The sequence below is a fragment of the Agrilus planipennis genome, unplaced genomic scaffold (assembly GCF_000699045.2).
Source record: "Agrilus planipennis isolate EAB-ADULT unplaced genomic scaffold, Apla_2.0 scaffold120, whole genome shotgun sequence".
NCBI lineage: Eukaryota > Metazoa > Arthropoda > Insecta > Coleoptera > Buprestidae > Agrilus > Agrilus planipennis.
The window spans coordinates 242,795-260,693 of NW_020438891.1; the positions used below are offsets into that span (position 1 = coordinate 242,795).

A 17,899-nucleotide genomic window follows, 5' to 3' on the forward strand; every position below is an offset into this window, starting at 1 on the left:
CTGACAATACTCTTTAGATTTGATTCATACTTTAGTTGGTGACAACAAAATCTTATTTGACTGTCCAGTTGTATTCTTATAGTTCTATTATTATATGTATGTGGATTGCGATTAACGAATCTTTGCGTAGAGCCTTCCTGTCTCAGGGGCTTGCATCACTGCCAGAACCGATCTAGCGGCAGCTACGTCCCCGTTGAACACGATTCGATGCTGACGGCCTTCGATCAAATGCAAATTCGATTAATTGATGCGATAACATCGGAACGCAATCAGTTCACCGGTGAGACAAAAAGACGTGTGGGACGATATGCGACCGCCAAGGCACTCAAGAAATGAAAAATGCGAAACAATACAGCATGTCCGCTCTTTCGTTATTGCATATTTATATATGAAGGTATATGTTGCTGTTGTTGTTACGATTGAAGGTTGTTCTTTAATTCTTGCGTCGTCGAGTGCGTTGCTGCTGTTTTTTTGTCGCCCTGCTATTGTTCGCGATGATTTTCAGGAAATTGCGTGCACGCATGTTGTTATTATCTTTAGTGAGTAGCTTATCTCGGTATATGTAAATTGCTCCCCGCCGAGTGAACCCAAATTCATAGCCTAGTTGCGCCCCAACAAATTTAATCTTCAAAAAGGGCATGGTATAGTCGTACAGGTAGAAAAAGAATACATATATAAAGTGGAAACATCTCACCCATGTAGGAATTCACGACAGGGCCAAGCTTGGACCAAGATTTTTCAATTCTGGCCCGAAATAGGCAACCAATATTGACCCCAGCATGATAAATTCTTGCTATGTAACTTCGGCCCAAGCCTGGTTGTCAAGCTTGTTCCACGACTGGACAGCCAATGCTGAACCAGGACTTGGTGAACAATACTAACGCAACATTGGCAACCAACATTGACCCCAGCATGACAAATGCGTGAATTTAACTTCGGCCCAAGCCTGGTTGCCATGCTTGGTCCACGACTGGACAGCCAATGTTGAACCGAGACGTATTAGTTTTAAATAGAGGCACCTCAGTTTTACATAGAATAAATGATCGAAAACTAATTCAATAAACTCTTTAGCCATGTTTGGCGGTTTTTTTAATTATTATTGGCATTTAAAAAAGTGGTCGAGATCTAAAGCAGGTCGGCGAACAGGCAGATTCACCCCATAAAGTATATAAGAATAATCTAATATGAGGCGCAATTCGTCCATGCCCGCGTATAAAAAAAAACCTTTTGGGTGTTTCATTCCCATCAACCAGTAATGCTGGTGGGCGGGTAATCTCTTCGGACTACGCCGAAACGTAGGGCGGAAGACTGATCGGCTTCCTTTCAGGAATCGTGAGAATGGGTGGGTGGTGGTTCGGGGGAGAAAGATGAGATGGTTGAAATGAAGACAGAAGAGAATGAAAGATTATCTGTGGAATATTACTGCCCAAGCATTTGCCTAAATGATCACAGGAAACCACAGAAAAACTTAGATCAAGGCAGATAGACCCGGAATCGAACAGGCGTTCTCCCGAATGCTAAGCAATGATCTAAATATCTAGGTTATGTCGCCCGCGTATCTATTATAAGATTATTTGTGTCTACGAGGAAGTAGAAATTATAAGATGAGTATTGTGATGAGCAAAATTGGTTTTGATCTTGCGAATTTGCTTTTATTTTCTCTTCCCTTACATACCACTATTTTTGTTTTACTTTTTTATATTTATTTTCATACAATGTTTTGTCAATGGCGCTTCTATTAACTCTCTAACTCCTCCTTGCTAGATACTAATACTGCTATATCATCTGTAAAACTAAGCAGAGTAATTTTGTGGCCCTGTATATATATCTATCCCTACAGTTATCCTGTCTTTAATGGTGTTGATCGCGTCTTGGATGTAAAGATTAAAATGTAGAAGTGACAGTGGGCATCCTTGTCTGATTCTTCCTAATATTTATATAAATTACGATTGGATAAATTATTTCTTTGATAATATGCTTTTAGTTAATTGTTTTCGATAAATTATTCTATCTCTATTTTATATTGTAATATCTGCACTCTGTTCATAGCCTTCCGCAACAATCTTTTTCTCTCTCTTTTTTAAGTACGCCTAATATTGTTATATCTATGTAAATTGTACATGTTCTTGTTACACCAGAAAAGACCTTTGTCATCCGTTACTCCATCGTTTCACGACCGCAATATTTTTACCGCCCATATCGTATAGAATTTCGCGACATTAAAATAACAAAAATCCTACCAATGACATTATCTGTCGTCGACATCACATCGATTGGAATTGTTTAAAAACTGCTCTACGTGGAAACATTAAGAACCGTCTGTTAGTTTATTGGAATTCGGCATTGGGACACCCGACAGATTGATATTGGTACCAATCCTACCAATGACATTATCTGTCGTCGACATCACATCGATTGGAATTGTTTAAAAACTGCTCTACGTGGAAACATTAAGAACCGTCTGTTAGTTTATTGGAATTCGGCATTGGGACACCCGACAGATTGATATTGGTACCAGTGGTACCTTACAATGTGACCATGTACCGAAAAAGGAGCACTGACACCTACTCAACCTTTTAATAGGTAGAGACTCCGTGCAACAGTCCAGTCGATCTAGTACCAGAACAATAGATGGCGTGACCCTAGAGCAACAATGCATAAAAAAATAAAAGCGGAAAGAAAAGAGGTGTTGTAAAAGGTGCCCTGTGCTACGTGGTATTCTTTTATAAGAAGTAGACGTGGCGCCTGACAGAAGTGCCATTGTCATCCAGGGCCATCACCGGGGTCGCATGCCTGACTTGAAAATAAGGAAGTGGGTGCACGGACTCCTCGTGACATTTTATGCTGGGAATGCGATTCGGTTACGTTTTACATATCATTTAGTCCGTCAATTATCAAATTGGGTCGACTGTACACTTAAAACATTTCCGTTAACGTTACAGCTCGTGTATACTACTACATACAGGGTGTTAAAAAAAAGTTTTATACATTAGAAAGTGGACATTCTTTGGCTATTTTATTTATCTAAATTTCGATAGGTATTATTGTCAAATGAGTGCAGCGTGGGTCAGCTGATGATATACAAATCGTCATTCTTCCAATCTTTCCATAAATCCACACAATGAATATCTTGTAATGCACAATTCTATGGTACGCACAGTAAACTTGAAAGTAAATAAAAGAAGTGTTAATGGCAAGCAAATTTCGCTTAACTAATGCCAACCGTAATGTCAATGACAAAAACTAACGGATGGTTTTATCGTATAAGTATCTAGTAAAAGATTGCACTTGCAATTATTCACATCCTGTTATATATCACCGCCTTTGCAAAATGACATCGCAGAAAGTCATTATCTACCTTTGATGCATTACAAGAACTACATAACCTACACGTTTAATGGTACCAACATACGTAATGTAAAATATCTGGTAAATGTAAAAAAAAATTCCCCACATTTTTCACATCCATAAAAAGAAAGAGATACTCGTTATCGCGGTTAGATCTTAAAATTAGACCAACGCGGTCGTTTTTCATGTCTAAACGGAAAATTATTAACAATTTACATAATTTTTCGACCGTTCAAATAGTCTTTACAAATAGTCGTGGCTGGCTCAATTAATTAGGAGCGGTCTTGATCGTCAATTCAACAAGTGTCAGATGAAATTACAGATAAATGGTAGGTTAACAGTAAATTGATTTTCTAGTAATATTAGACTCTAATTTAAAGCAAACGACAGGTTCACGGAAATTCCAAGTAGAAAAGAACTAATTATAAACACATCAAGAATGAGCGGTACCATTTACTATTAGACTAAGTAATTTACTATCGAGAGATAATTTTTATATACAGGATGAGCCAATATTACTCTTCATCTTACCAAAAACAAAAGAGTTCCTTTCAATTAATACGACTAAAAAAATCCATTTAAATTTAATGTCATCATCATCATAAAGTCGTCAGTCTCAAGACTGGTTGGACACGCACCTCCACTCCTTCCTATCCTGACTTAATCTTCGCATTTCCCTAAAACTAGAACAACCCACATCCTTAACTATTTGCGAACAGTAATCTAATCTAGGTCTACCTCTACTCCTCTTAACTACTGTTTCTGCCTCTAATATGTCTCTGGTTAGACCTTCATGCCTGAGAAGGTGTCCTACCAATAACCTATCTCGTCTATTTTTTATTGACTTCCATAAAGTCCTCTGTTCTTCTATTCTTTCTAATACCTCTTCATTTCTAACCTTCTCTATCCACGGTATCCACATAATTCGCCGGTAACACCACATTTAGAACGCTTCTAATCTTTTATATTCCTCCACGCCCACCGTCCATGTTTCGCACCCGTATAGCGTCGCGCTCCAAACAAATGCGGTCATTTGTAGAATGTGTTTTTTTTATTATTTTTATTGTTAAAATCAGTACAGAAAAAAATCATACTTGACTGTGTAAACGATTTATTTTTTATTCTTAAAATGTGCACTTAAATTTTATGATGTTAGATGTTAATCAAATCAAAACGAAATACAAAATGGAAACACGTAATGCATATTTATTAGAGCTATCATTGGTTATGAAACGAGATGTCATAATAATAGTGATCGAGATTAATTTAGATGTGTTATTTATAGTACGACCTTCTCAAAAACGTGAATAAATTATTGTGTGAAGAGTGTAACACACTTGGCAGTTTTCGCTTTATTGTATCTTAAAATCAGTGTGAATTAAAATATATTAAAAGATTAATACAAAAATACAAAAAAGTATGAGATCAACGACAAAATAATACAGCTGCTTCTGGTTAAAAACAATAAAGTTTTACAGTTTGAAAAGGATACGAAGTTTCCACTTCTTCCTCATCATAAAGTAAACTACAGCTGCCCATAATATATTGTATATTATTATATTGCCTGTTTAGATCCGGTACTTGGGGCATTTTTTTAGGATCCGATCGAGTACCGGATAAAATTTCATTAGGTTAGTTTTTAAAGACTTTTTGAACGGGATTTAATGAGGTTTTCGGCGTTGGTGAGAGTGGTATGTAGTGATTATCCGGTACCCGGCAAAATCATTATCAAGTGTACCTTTGACTTAGACTATTACTTAGAATTCTGGAGGAGACCCGTTTGATTCCGAGTGCGTCTGCCATGGTCCAAGTTTTTCTGTGGTTTTCTTGGATTACTTAGCTAAATGCTGTTCCACTAACATTCCAGAGATAATATTTCATTCCCTTCTGTTTTCATTTCGTCTAGTGTTTAAACAACTTTTTGAACAGGATTTAATGGCTATCTGGTACCCGGCAAAATTATTATAAAATACGTCTCTAGGTTAGACTATACCTTACAATTCTTGAGGAGACCGGTTTGATTCCGGATACCTGTGTCATGGTCCACTGTAGTTTCCTTGTATTATTTAAGTAAATGCTCTTCCAGTAACATTCCAGAGATAATCTTTCAATCCCGTCTTCATTTCGTTCGTTTTATCTCTTTCACCCCATTTACTATCCACCCGTTCCCACGATTCCTAAAAAGAGGCTCAAGAGGGTCTTGCACCGTACCGTCCAGCGTAGTCCGGAGGGACTACTGACCCAACGGCATTAGTAGCTGGTGTTTTTTTCTGTTACGGCGGGTACAGTTCTGGGACTCAGGTAGTAATTTGTATGGAGATGGACATAGGCTGCATATTATTCCGTTAAAATAAATGGGCTTTCGGTATGGAGACCACCTACTTCTACACACACTCTTAACCCATTTCCCATCTCAACCCTATCCTTAATCCCCAGCTTTCCACTTTTCTCCCGGGGATGAAGAATCCACAGGATTTACCTCCCCGCTCGAGGAGGGGTTTTAGTCGGTAAAAATCCGACACAACCCCCTTTCAGGGGGTGTCTTTTGAAGATTTCCCCTCCTCGAGCATAATCTAAACAAAAAAAAAAANTCCCATCTCAACCCTATCCTTAATCCCCAGCTTTCCACTTTTCTCCCGGGGATGAAGAATCCACAGGATTTACCTCCCCGCTCGAGGAGGGGTTTTAGTCGGTAAAAATCCGACACAACCCCCTTTCAGGGGGTGTCTTTTGAAGATTTCCCCTCCTCGAGCATAATCTAAACAAAAAAAAAAAAGTATGGAGACCACATTTGCTCCGTAACTCGAAGAAAAACAATCGAATATCCAGGCACAACAAGTCTTCTTAAATCGATATGTAAAAGTTACTCATTCTACCACTGACTAAAACTGACAGATAGATAGTTTATACTTAGGAAGCGTCAGTCAAGAACGGATTTTATGAATTTTCCAATGATACTATATGACCAAGTACCTTCTCAGTCGTTTGTGCTTAGTGTGCAATATTCCTTAACATAAGCAGTCGTTTCGCGTGGGCCTGTTGCCACACACCACGCGTCACCAAAGCGTCAGGTGTACGAAAACTCGCCCGCAGGAATGCAGTAAATGTTCAATTGGGCCGAGGACCTTACGGAGAAATCATGACTGATCGGTACCGCGTTAGAAGGGCGTTTGTTAAACATATTTATCTCTACAAGTACTCGAGACACACGTACGTAACGTATACGTATTATAGAAGCATGACGACAAAAATTGACGACAATTAATCAAAAGACAACGGATAGGGAAAGTATTTTACGATGGCGTAACATTGTTCTTTTACCACTGACGTAACGCACAGTGGTACCGAATCAGATAACAAGTGGGTTTTACCTATTACTTGATTTAGAGGCGACCTCTGCCATGTGTTAGTACCTACTAATTGAATATTTATTTTTTATTTGAGTATTTTAAAGGTATTTTTACATACTTTACTAATCACGAATAGTATTTGGTAAATGATACAAAACGTAAAGCGTGATCAAAGAGTTTTGATAGTTAATTAATTTAGTATGTGATAACGAATTTTTATGTGTTGAGCGTCAATAAAATTTCAAGGTTTTACGATAGACAGGGCCGGACTGGAAAACAAAATCGGCCCTGACGTTTCATATTAAATCGGTAGTGGGAGTAGTCCTTCTGTTTGAATATTTATCATTAAACTTTTTATTCATCATCTAACCAGCTTAATTTACACAAACCCAGAACCTACAGTTTAAGGAGGTACCTGCAGCTATTTGATGAAGAGTCTAGACCTAATTTTAAAGTTATTCATAGGTTTAGTCCCCTTTGGAGAAAATAAAGGGTCATTATTGAAAAAATATCAAAAAAATTCAGTATTTGTTGGGTTTCATTATGTTTTTCTCATCTGCACAAAATCTGGGAAATATTTATATATCTATTACCAGATATTGTAAAAACCTAAAAGCACTTTTAGAATTTCAATAAAACCAAGGTATGTCAGATTGAGCTAAATAAAATTAGAATGGATTAGTTTTGTCCACAGTAATTTTTGATTTTACAATGTCCTAAAATAGAAAGAACGTTTTAATTTCTCTTAGGAAGTGGAAGTTTAATATGATTTTAGGTATCTTCTAACTCTACCTATACAATTTCACAGAAGATACCGAAATGAAATTATACCATTGTACCACTGTGTTTCGTCAAATGAGCGACAAAATCCTCGCAGGCATTGAAGGCTAGTAGTCTTTTTAAAAAGAATATGCCTCATTAACCGCACGTGGTACAATGGGATGATAAAGTAGCCATCAGCGAGTGATATGATACGTAATAAATATGTATTATCTAAAGACATATACAGGCAAGGCAAAACTTCAGCGAACTTCTTTTGGCGACTCAAACCTGCGCTATCCTCTGCTTTATATCCCTATTACTTCTTCCATCCTGACTTATCTAACTTCCTAGTTATCCATAATTAGTAACTTGTACCTACTCGTCAGTACTGTATGTACGAAGTCTGTTCAATAAGTATAGTGAATTTTGGTTTTTTTTTAAATTTACTTATTCATGAGTATCTGTTTTGCCCCCTTAAAAGCAATCCCGACCAGATATTATACACTTGTACCAACGTATTTTCCAATCCTCGAAACACTTCAAGAAAACTTTTTTGTGATCTTGTTCAGTTCCTCCTTCGATGCCGTTATTATCTCCTCAATCGACCTTTTATGGGTCTCTTCAGTTTCGGGAACAAGAAAAAGTCACAAGGAGCCAGATCTGGGGAATACGGTGGCTGCGGCATTATTAGTGTATTGTTTTTTGCCAAAAATTCGCGCACAAGCAACGATTTGTGAACAGAAACGTTGTCATGGTGCAAAAGCCAATTTTTATTCTTCCACAAATCCGGGCGTTTGTGCTGGATTACTTTGAGTAAATTGCGCATAACTTCCAGGTAATATTCCTTATTGACCGTTCTACTTTGTGGAAAGAACTCATGATGTACCACACCTCTGCAATCGAAGAAAACTGTAAGCAATACCTTCACATTAGACCTAAATTGGCGCGCTTTTTTCGGTTTTGGCTCGTGCTGGAGCTTCCATTGGGATGATTGAGCTTTGGTCTCCACGTCATAACCGTAAACCCATGATTCGTTATGATCTTCTGGAGCAAATGTGGGGGTGAGCCGTCTCATTCCCAAACCATTGGTAAAAATCTAATAGCAGGAGTCAATCGATATGTTAAATGTTCTCAGCAACTTCTCCAATGGTGATTCGACGATTGGCTAACACTATTTTCTTCACTTCATCAATGTTTTCGTCTGTTGTTGACGTGCTGGGGCGTCCGACACTCTCTTTGTTGTTCACATTTTCTCGGCCTTCTGAGAACATTTTGGACCATCGATAAACGTTGCTTCGGTCCAAGGTAGCTTCACCATTTGTCACAGTCAATATTCGGAATGCGTTCGCGCATTTAATTTTGTTTTTCTCACAAAATTTGGTTCTTTGATTCATTGTTTGGAATAGGCAAAAATCGAAGACGAGCCAAAAACACGTGCAAACGAAACAGCTATCAAGAATTAAATGAACATCCAACATAGCAGAACTTGTCGGGTGTAAGTGAGAGATACCAATATAATGCCACAAAAAAATCGAAAATCGAATGATCATTACCCGCGGAAATTCAAAATTAGCGATATTTTTTGAACAGAACTCGTATATTTGTATATGTTGTAGGTATACGAAAAGGTTTCATTTGTCTTTCTTAAAGGCACGCGGTCAGAACAAAATAGAAAATAATGTATAAATAATTTGGTGATACAAGAACAACAGGTTGGCACGAAACGATTATAGTGGATTGATTAAATAGCGATGCGCCCGAGGGAAGAAACAAGAAAGTTGCAGCGTACAACGAACGTTAAATTATTCCTAAAAGGTAAACCTGATATCGTGGAGTCAAATAACGAATGGTGTCGTGGACACAAAACGAGTTAGTTTTGTGACTACCTATATGACAATTGAAACAGTAGATATAATTAAAAATTAATTGGGATACTATTANNNAGGAAAGTACACGTACTTAATTAATTAAGTAAATTAATATAAAAATATTGTAAAATTTCTCTGTAGGCATATAAATTTGTTAAAGGTGTAGGTGCTCCATGGAAACATCCAGAATGTGTACATATATTACAGTAAAATATTCGGATATTCGGGTTACGATTCTAAACAATTATATAGCCATTAGGAACAAGGGCTGAAAGGGTCCTATTTTTTTTCAATTGTCGTTGAGGTAACCAGATAGTCTAGTATGCTTAATTGTATTCCCAAAGGACGGATACGTGAGTTAGTACAAAAGAGATATCGAATAGGGGTGAAAAAAACAGTAATTATTACAAGAAAAGTTAAACAATTTGATTAGCTCCTATTGTTTCGGAAAAAGATTTGGACAAAAGTTATACTATTTCGAAGGGGAAATAGAATGGCGATCTTGAGTTCGACCTTGAACTTGCGCTATGAGGTTATTTGAATATTACCAATGGAATGAGTGGGAAATTTAATAATCGGAAATACCCCTTAAGCTGATTTGCTCTGAATTTTCGTACATAAAATTATGTGGTTTTTAACAATATTGCAAGCACCGACTTCAATAAAAAGAAGTCACTTTTACGTTCGAAATGTGGTGTTACCAGCGAATCATGAGGATACTGTGGTTACTGAAATTTAGAAATGAACAGGTATTAGAAATAATAGGAGAATAGAGGACTCTATGGAAGCCGATAAGAAATAGGCGAGATAGGTTGGTAGGACACCTTCTCAAGCACGAAGGCCTACTCAGAGACATTTTAGAGACAGAAGCAGGAGTTAGGAGGGATAGAGATAGACCTAAATTAGATTACTGTTCACAAATAGTTAAGAATCTGGGATGTTCTAGTTTTAGGGAAATGCAAAGATTAGTGTAGGATAGGAAAAAGTGGAGATGCGTGTCCAACCAGTCTTAGGACTGACGACCTTATAATGAAGAAGCAAACACCGAACTATTTGGAACCTATGCATATAAGAACCTAAAGAACCTCCCTTAATAAATCCTCCCAAATGGAGGTGATACGATGGTGTTGGTTAGGTTATGTTAAACATACAAATAATAAACCTTCCATCCCTTAAGTGCCTAGATTCTTTGCTTCGTTTTCCAATAGTATTTGTACTATTTTACACGGGAGTGCCGACCGTGTACGTCAAAATTTATATCTACCCAATCACTATAAACTTTTATTTAAGTAAATAAATAAAATAAAGTAAAATAAAATAGAATACTTTTTAAAGTTAAAAGTTTTTCACATCATTGGTGTACTTCAGCAAGTTCTCATTGTAGATATTTATCAAAATTGGAAATGTTACACGTAGGTTAAGGTGAGACAACCGGAGTTCACGTTATGACCATAAAATCGTGCGGACAAGGTGAACTGCGAAGGCTGGCAAATAATAATGACCATTGCGTTTCGCCTTATATGGTCGTCTATTGAAACGCCAAGGAGAAAAATCGAAATTTCTTCCGAAGATCGACCAAATAAAACAGTGTAACGTTATTAAAAGGACACGAGCTGAGTAATTCGAGGCCGACACCGATTTTATTTGTTTGTCTCTGTTTTTTATTTTAAGAAACTGTAAATTGAACCGTATCAAGAGACATGTATTAATTAATCTTTTGAAATGGCACAGTGGGATTAGACAAAACAGTAAATTTAACAGAAACCGATTTAATTTAATTTCTAATACCACGCGGAAGCAAACTTTTAATACTTAATTATCTATTTGTATTATACCCATGTAAAATCCTACTAACGAAACAAGGAAAAGGCTCTTGCCTGACCATTTTTATACAACTGACAGTATTTAAGTCCTTTTAAGTCAATTACGCAATTATGTTAGCAGAATGGATAGTAGAGGATCACGTACTTGAGAATTGAGAGAGTCAAAAGAATTTAGAAAATTTAAAAATAGTCAACACAAATCTAAACCGTAATTAAAAAATTAAGAAATAACAAAATGCAATGAGAGCTGAATATTTAGGAAATAGCTAATCTGTTTTTAACAAACGTAAGTAATAATAAACCCTTTGAACAAAACAGTCATACTTTATTGAATTTGATCTGGTTGGTCGAACATTAGAAATAAAGAACATATCAATTAAACGTAAAAACAGTTGAAAGCCTAATGATATTTAAATTTTAAATAACTGATTCATCCCCATTTTAATTATATTATATGAATATTTTAGTGTAAATTCTTATGCGAAATGTGTAGGTTAGTTGATTAATATGATGTGTTACTACGTCTAATTCGTACGTCACTTAATATTTACAAAATTAGCTGTGATAAACGGATAAATGCGTTACTAATCATATAAAGAGTTTCATTCGCCTTTTGGTTACAAAACTCTAAAAATGATTCATTACCATCAGTTCTAAGATTGGTTGGACACGCACCTCCACTTTTCCCTATCCTGAGCTAATCTTCACCGTTCCCTAAACTTAGAACACCCTACATCCTTAACTGTTTCTGAACAATAATCTAACCTAGTTCTATATCTACTCCTTTTAACTCCTATTTTTACTTCTCATATAATATGTCTCTAGCCCTCTAGGTGTTTTACTCCTATCTCGCCTATTTTTTATAGACCTCTACAGCATCCTGTTCTCCTGCTTTTATTAAAACCTTCTCTATCCACAGTGTCCTCATCACCTACATGTTACATTGCCCACCTAGTCTGAGAACGTACGTACGTGTACTTTCCTGGGTGACACAGAGAGTTGATTACCTGTAGGTACGCGTTTTCTGACCGATTCCTAGATGAGTTAATGATTGGATTTTCCCATCATTAGTTCGATCACGCGTAATAAACCCGAATTTTTGCGTCGATATGTGACAATGGATGAAACATGGCTCCATCATTTCACTCCGAAGTCCAATCGACAGTCATCGGAGTGGACTGCACACGATGAACCCGCTCCAAAGCGTGCAAAAACGCAACAGTCGGCTGGCAAGGTTATGGCGTCTGTATTTTGGGATGCGCGTGGAATAATTTTCATTGACTACCTTGAAAAAGGAAGGACCATCAACAGCGACTATTACGTAGCGTTATTGGACCGTTTGAAGGACGAAATCGCCGAGAAACGACCGCATTTGCAGAAAAAGAAAGTCCTGCTTCACCAAGACAATGCACCGTCTCACAACTCAGTGAAAACGATGGCAAAAATTCATGAATTGGGCTTCGCATTGCTTCTGCATCCACCGTATTCTCCAGATCTGGCCCCCAGCGACTACTTCCTGTTCTCAGATCTCAAAAGAATGCTCGTTGGGAAAAAATTTTCGTCGAATGAAGAGGTGATCGCCGAAACTGAGGCCTATTTTGAAGCAAAGGACAAATCGTACTACAAAAATGGTATCGAAAAGTTGGAGGATCGCTATAATCAGTGTATCACCCTTAAAGGGAATTATGTTGAATAAAAGAAACGAATTTTGCAAAAAAAATGTGTTTTACTATTTTAGGCCGGGGACTTTTCTATTGACCTGTTATATTACTACTGTTCCTTACTCCATCCTTAAATATCTGACTTCGAAGATGCCAAAAATCAGCGACTTCTTTTGACTTTTCTTCTCTTGCATACCAATACTTTTGTTTTACTTTTATTTATTTTCATACTACACTATTGTATTAATTGGATATTATTAAAAAAAATCATTTTGGCAATGTTATATTCTTCCTTGTATCTATGACTTTTGAATAAATGTCAATTTAGGTCATTAAAGACAGAATTAAAGATTGCATAAACCCGTATTTACGATTACAAAATTAATATTCCATTCGGGCCAATTGCTTCAAAAAAAATTGCTGGTGACAAAACAACCTGTTCTGGGAGTAGATACATGGCTTTTCAATTTTAATTTCTACGAATCAGAGCTAAGTACAGCGTTTACTATATGTAATAGTGTCTTGTGGTGTGCATGTACATATGTACATATATTTAATACATCTAATTGCAACGGCGAAATGATCTTTAACTTTTTTTTGGGCATGATGTAATGTAGGTATTTAATATGCATGGGACAACTCTGATTTATGCAAATTCACAAGAATAATTTCTTACGTAATAATTACACGTGAAGTGGTATGTCTAGTAAATAACAATTCATTGATGACTGTAAAGACAAAGGTTTATCCAAAAGACTTGCAGAGCTGCAGAACATATTTTTTTTATGTAGACCTACTAAACTGATGAAGATGATGCAATCTTCCCGTATCTATTGCTTTACAATTATTCGCTCTTATTGGCCACTTTAAATATAGATTTTTACAATAAATATCGTTGTCCAACTGTTTGCAACAAGAAGATAAATTTGATTGTTTATCTTACGAAGAAAAAATTGAAATAAAACAATTGTTTGGACGAATGTCAAAACCAAACAAAATAACAAGACATAATCATCATCATCATCATAAGGTCGTCAGTCCTAAGCCTGGTTGGACACGCACCTCCACTCTTTCCTTTCCTGAGTTAATCTTCGCGTTTCCCTAAAACTAGAACAACCCATATCCTTAACCATTTGCGAACAGTAATCCAGTCTAGGTCTACCTCTATCCCTCCTATATTTTCAGAAGTTCCTAGCGTTAAGACGAATATTGTGCAATAATTATGTAATTAATATGTATGTAAGGTTTTAATGTATTTTGGAAATAGCCGAGAAGGCTAATAAAGTTCAATCAATCAATCAATCCTAACTCCCGTTTCTGTCTCTGAGTAGATCTTCATGCCTGAGAAGGTGTCTTACCAATCTATCTCGCCTATTTCTTATCGACTTCCATAGAGTCCTCTGTTCTCCTATTCTTTCTAATATCGCTTCATCTTTAACCTTCTCTATCCACGGTATCGTCATCATTCGCCTGCAACTCCTCATTTCGAACGCTTCTAACCTTTCCTTTTCCGCCGCGCCCACTGTACATGTTTAGCACCCGTACAGTGTCGCGCTTCAAACATATACCTTTAACAACCTTTTTCGAATTTCTAAATTAACCGTTCGCGAGCACAGAAGTGATTTCTTTTTATTGAAGGCGACACAACCCTGCGCTATCCTCTGCTTTATATCCCTACAACTCCTTCCGTCCTGACTTATCTGACTTCCTAGATACCTAAAATCAGTCACTTCTTCTAATTTTTCATCTCCTATCTTTATATTCGTTCTTTCCCTGCTTTTTCTTCGTTTGGATACCAGTATTTTACTTTTACTTTTATTTATTTTCATACAGTACTGTTTTGTCAGTACCGCTTCCATTTTATTTAAAGCTATCTCTAACTCCTCTTTACTAGATGCTATAGATAATCTGCAAATCTAAACGTACTAATCTTTTACCCCTTGTATATCTACCCCTACAGTTGTACTGTCTTTTATGATGTTGATCGCGTTTTCGATGTATAGATTAAAAAGTAAAGGTGACAGTATGCATTATTACGTAGATGTCAACTCTTTTGAATAATGTAGAACGAGGAACACGTTTATTTTTTATGAATAGCAATGATTTGTTGAGGAAGTTCAAGGCAATGCGAGCCGTGACTCTCGATTCATATTTTAATAACCGCGAGTGCACTTTGACGGGTTATTCATTAAATATTTTATTTCGTACTACTCGAAGCGGGTTCCGTTTGCGCGTCGTAACTCGTAGTTGATAAATTTCCTTTCGTGAAACGACTCAGTTGACTACGATTGCATTTTCCGATGCTATCTATCGATTTTCCTGTCTAGACGGTTCCATTAAGTCTGGAGACGGAATGAAAGTGGAAGGAACAGGTGTCTGTTGTCTGACACATAATTTAATTGTTCTTTCACGATTCAAACGTTATGAGTATGGTATAAGTGATGTACCATGTATATTATAATGAAGCACTTGAAGTTCCACATTTTTTTTCAAATTTTTTCTTAAACGCGTATTTCGTCTCACGAGACGTTTAACTATTGAGGCAGGCTTGAGGAGGAAGTCGATGTTTTCTCACTTTTGCTGGAAAATAGAACGCGGGTGTTATAAATCTTAGGTATCATGTAAGATAAAAAAGTTTTAGAATTATATTCGCTTTTGAATGAAGTTTTTTTAAATGACTTTCCAGATGCGGTAAGTGTCACTTCTTGGTGGACACCCACTTGACCGTAAGACCAAGACTAAAACCAAGAACGAAAGAACAAGACCAAGATCGAACATGCAAGATCAAGACGAAATATGTAAGACCGAACAGAACAATATTACTTCTGGTGGAGTTATGAGTTAAACTGTTTGAAGCAACTTCAATAGATTCTTTTCTTGGGACAAACCATTTTTAGTATTTGCAATTTTTCAGTTTTTAAGACTAGATGTAAAAACAGGAATTTTACCGCTGTTTTAAAAAAGAGATCTACAAGAATGCCCTCGGAGAAAGTTGTTCATTGTTTTTTAATATTTCTTACTTCCATCAAGTACTTTGTACTGTTTACCTAGTCATCTAAAAGGTCAATTTATGTGTTGGAGGAAGGACCAATTTATCCATTGGAGGAATAATAAGGATATGTTCTCGAGTTTTTATAACGTTCGCAACTATGACACTATTTTATTTAAAACTTATGACAGGCTCGCATGTATGACAGAAAATTATAGCATTTACGACAACTGTTGTATCGGTAAATAGAAAAATTTGTGCTTAGAAGAATTAATTAAGATTAAATGAGCAACACCACGACTTAACAGACAAGATCAAGGCCGAGATGGTATCAGCAAGACCAAAACTAAGACTAAGACTAGAAGTATTTGGGTAGACCAAGACCAAAACCAAGATTAATATCAAAAACTACTTAGGTTTTATAAATATAGCTGCATTTTACTGCTTTTTTATCTGGGTTATTAAGTTCGGACAGAAATTAGATTTTTAAAAAACTAAGTCGGTTAGAAGCATAATTAATGTTATAGATAAATTTTTCTAAAGAACAGTTTGTAATATCGACGTATTATTTTGTAATTTGGTCGTTATTCTAATGATTACACCGTTTTTGAAACTGATAAACGGTTTTAAAATATTTGCAAATTTGACTTTAGATAACGTCCGAATATTCACTTGCTTATTATCCTTTGAAAATTTAGTAAGTAGCAATAACAATTAGCAGACGTCTATAAGATTTGTTTGCTCATTGAAGGACAAGTAATATTAAGGTTTTAACATAGGTTAAAATGTGTCATTAAAACTACTAAAATAGTGCCAAAATTAAGTAAGCATTTTCCTTGCTATTATGGCAATAACTATCATGATGCGTAAAATAAACATTTTACTGTTTGAATGCTAATACATTAAGTAGAGGACGTTTTTTAACAGCTTCAAAAAATAAAGTCAACAACAAGGTCATAGGTTTTTGTTTATAATTGATTGACCTTTAACATTTTACAGAATTTTTATGAATGCTGGAAGATAAGATGATGATAAACTAAAATTTTAGATAAATTAAGTTTTGTTCTCTTTAGGATTCCCTACGTTCGAATGAAAAACGGAACCCTTATATGATGAATCGCGATCGGCGTCTGGCAGTTTTTCGACAGAATACAGACCACTTCGAATTATTTTTTTCGTGTGTCTGTCCGTCAGTTTTTGTTTTTTAATGAAAGTCCAATAAAAAGATATTGCGAATACTTAAGTAGATTTTATACTTTTAGTTTCATATTTATTTAGCCAGCAACTATGTACCTACATAACAATAATTATGTATTTATTTAAAAACGGTTCTCAATGACGTTCTCACAATTAAATAGATAACATCGTTATCAAAGCTGCCCTTACGGGTCGGGGTGCAAATTTGTCCCAATCAGCGAACAACGGCAATCATCCAAACCAGAGCTTTATGTTTTCTTATAGTCCGCTCCAATTAACCGTGCGTGAGCAATTCCTAAATTTTGCTCCCAATGCGTAAAAAAAGTAAGTTGAAGAAGTCTATTCCATTTCGGATTTTCTCTCTCTAATAATTGCCATGAGTAATAATAAAATTAAGTCATGGGCGGGTTAACGAACTTTCTCGAATCATCAAAACAAGTTTAGTGCATAACCGTTTAATTCGAATAGAATAACAGTAAATAATAATAAAATAATCGTTAGTCTTTGCCATTTATAGAAAACTGGCCACTTAAAACCACCCGCTGGAATGGGATTGATAAAATATTTTTACCTTTCGAGCCGAACATTAACAGTGTACATTTCTGATAAAAAGAAACATAAAATCCAATATTAACGAGATTTGGACCGTTACCAAGGAGCAAACAAAAAGCAATTTGTATTCAATGTTCCATATTAAATTGGTCGTTAATTTTCTAACTAATTTGATTTCAAATCATTGCATAAAAAGAAAAGATATTACAACTGCGCGTTTATTTTCTTTTAAAATAAACGATTAACATGAAAATAGACTCATTACAATTGAAGATAAGAATCTTTTGTTCACTATCTTTCACGTTTTTACACTTCAGTTTACATTTTATATTTATCGCTAATAAATGTC

At 36.0% G+C, this 17,899-nt stretch overlaps 1 protein-coding gene across 2 annotated transcripts in view; it reads right to left on the minus strand.

Moving 5' to 3' along the window:
- The window catches only part of LOC108737948 (GAS2-like protein pickled eggs), a 202,101-nt gene that overhangs the window by 50,538 nt on the left and 133,664 nt on the right, over window positions 1-17,899 (minus strand). The gene's annotated exons all lie outside the window — the stretch shown is intronic.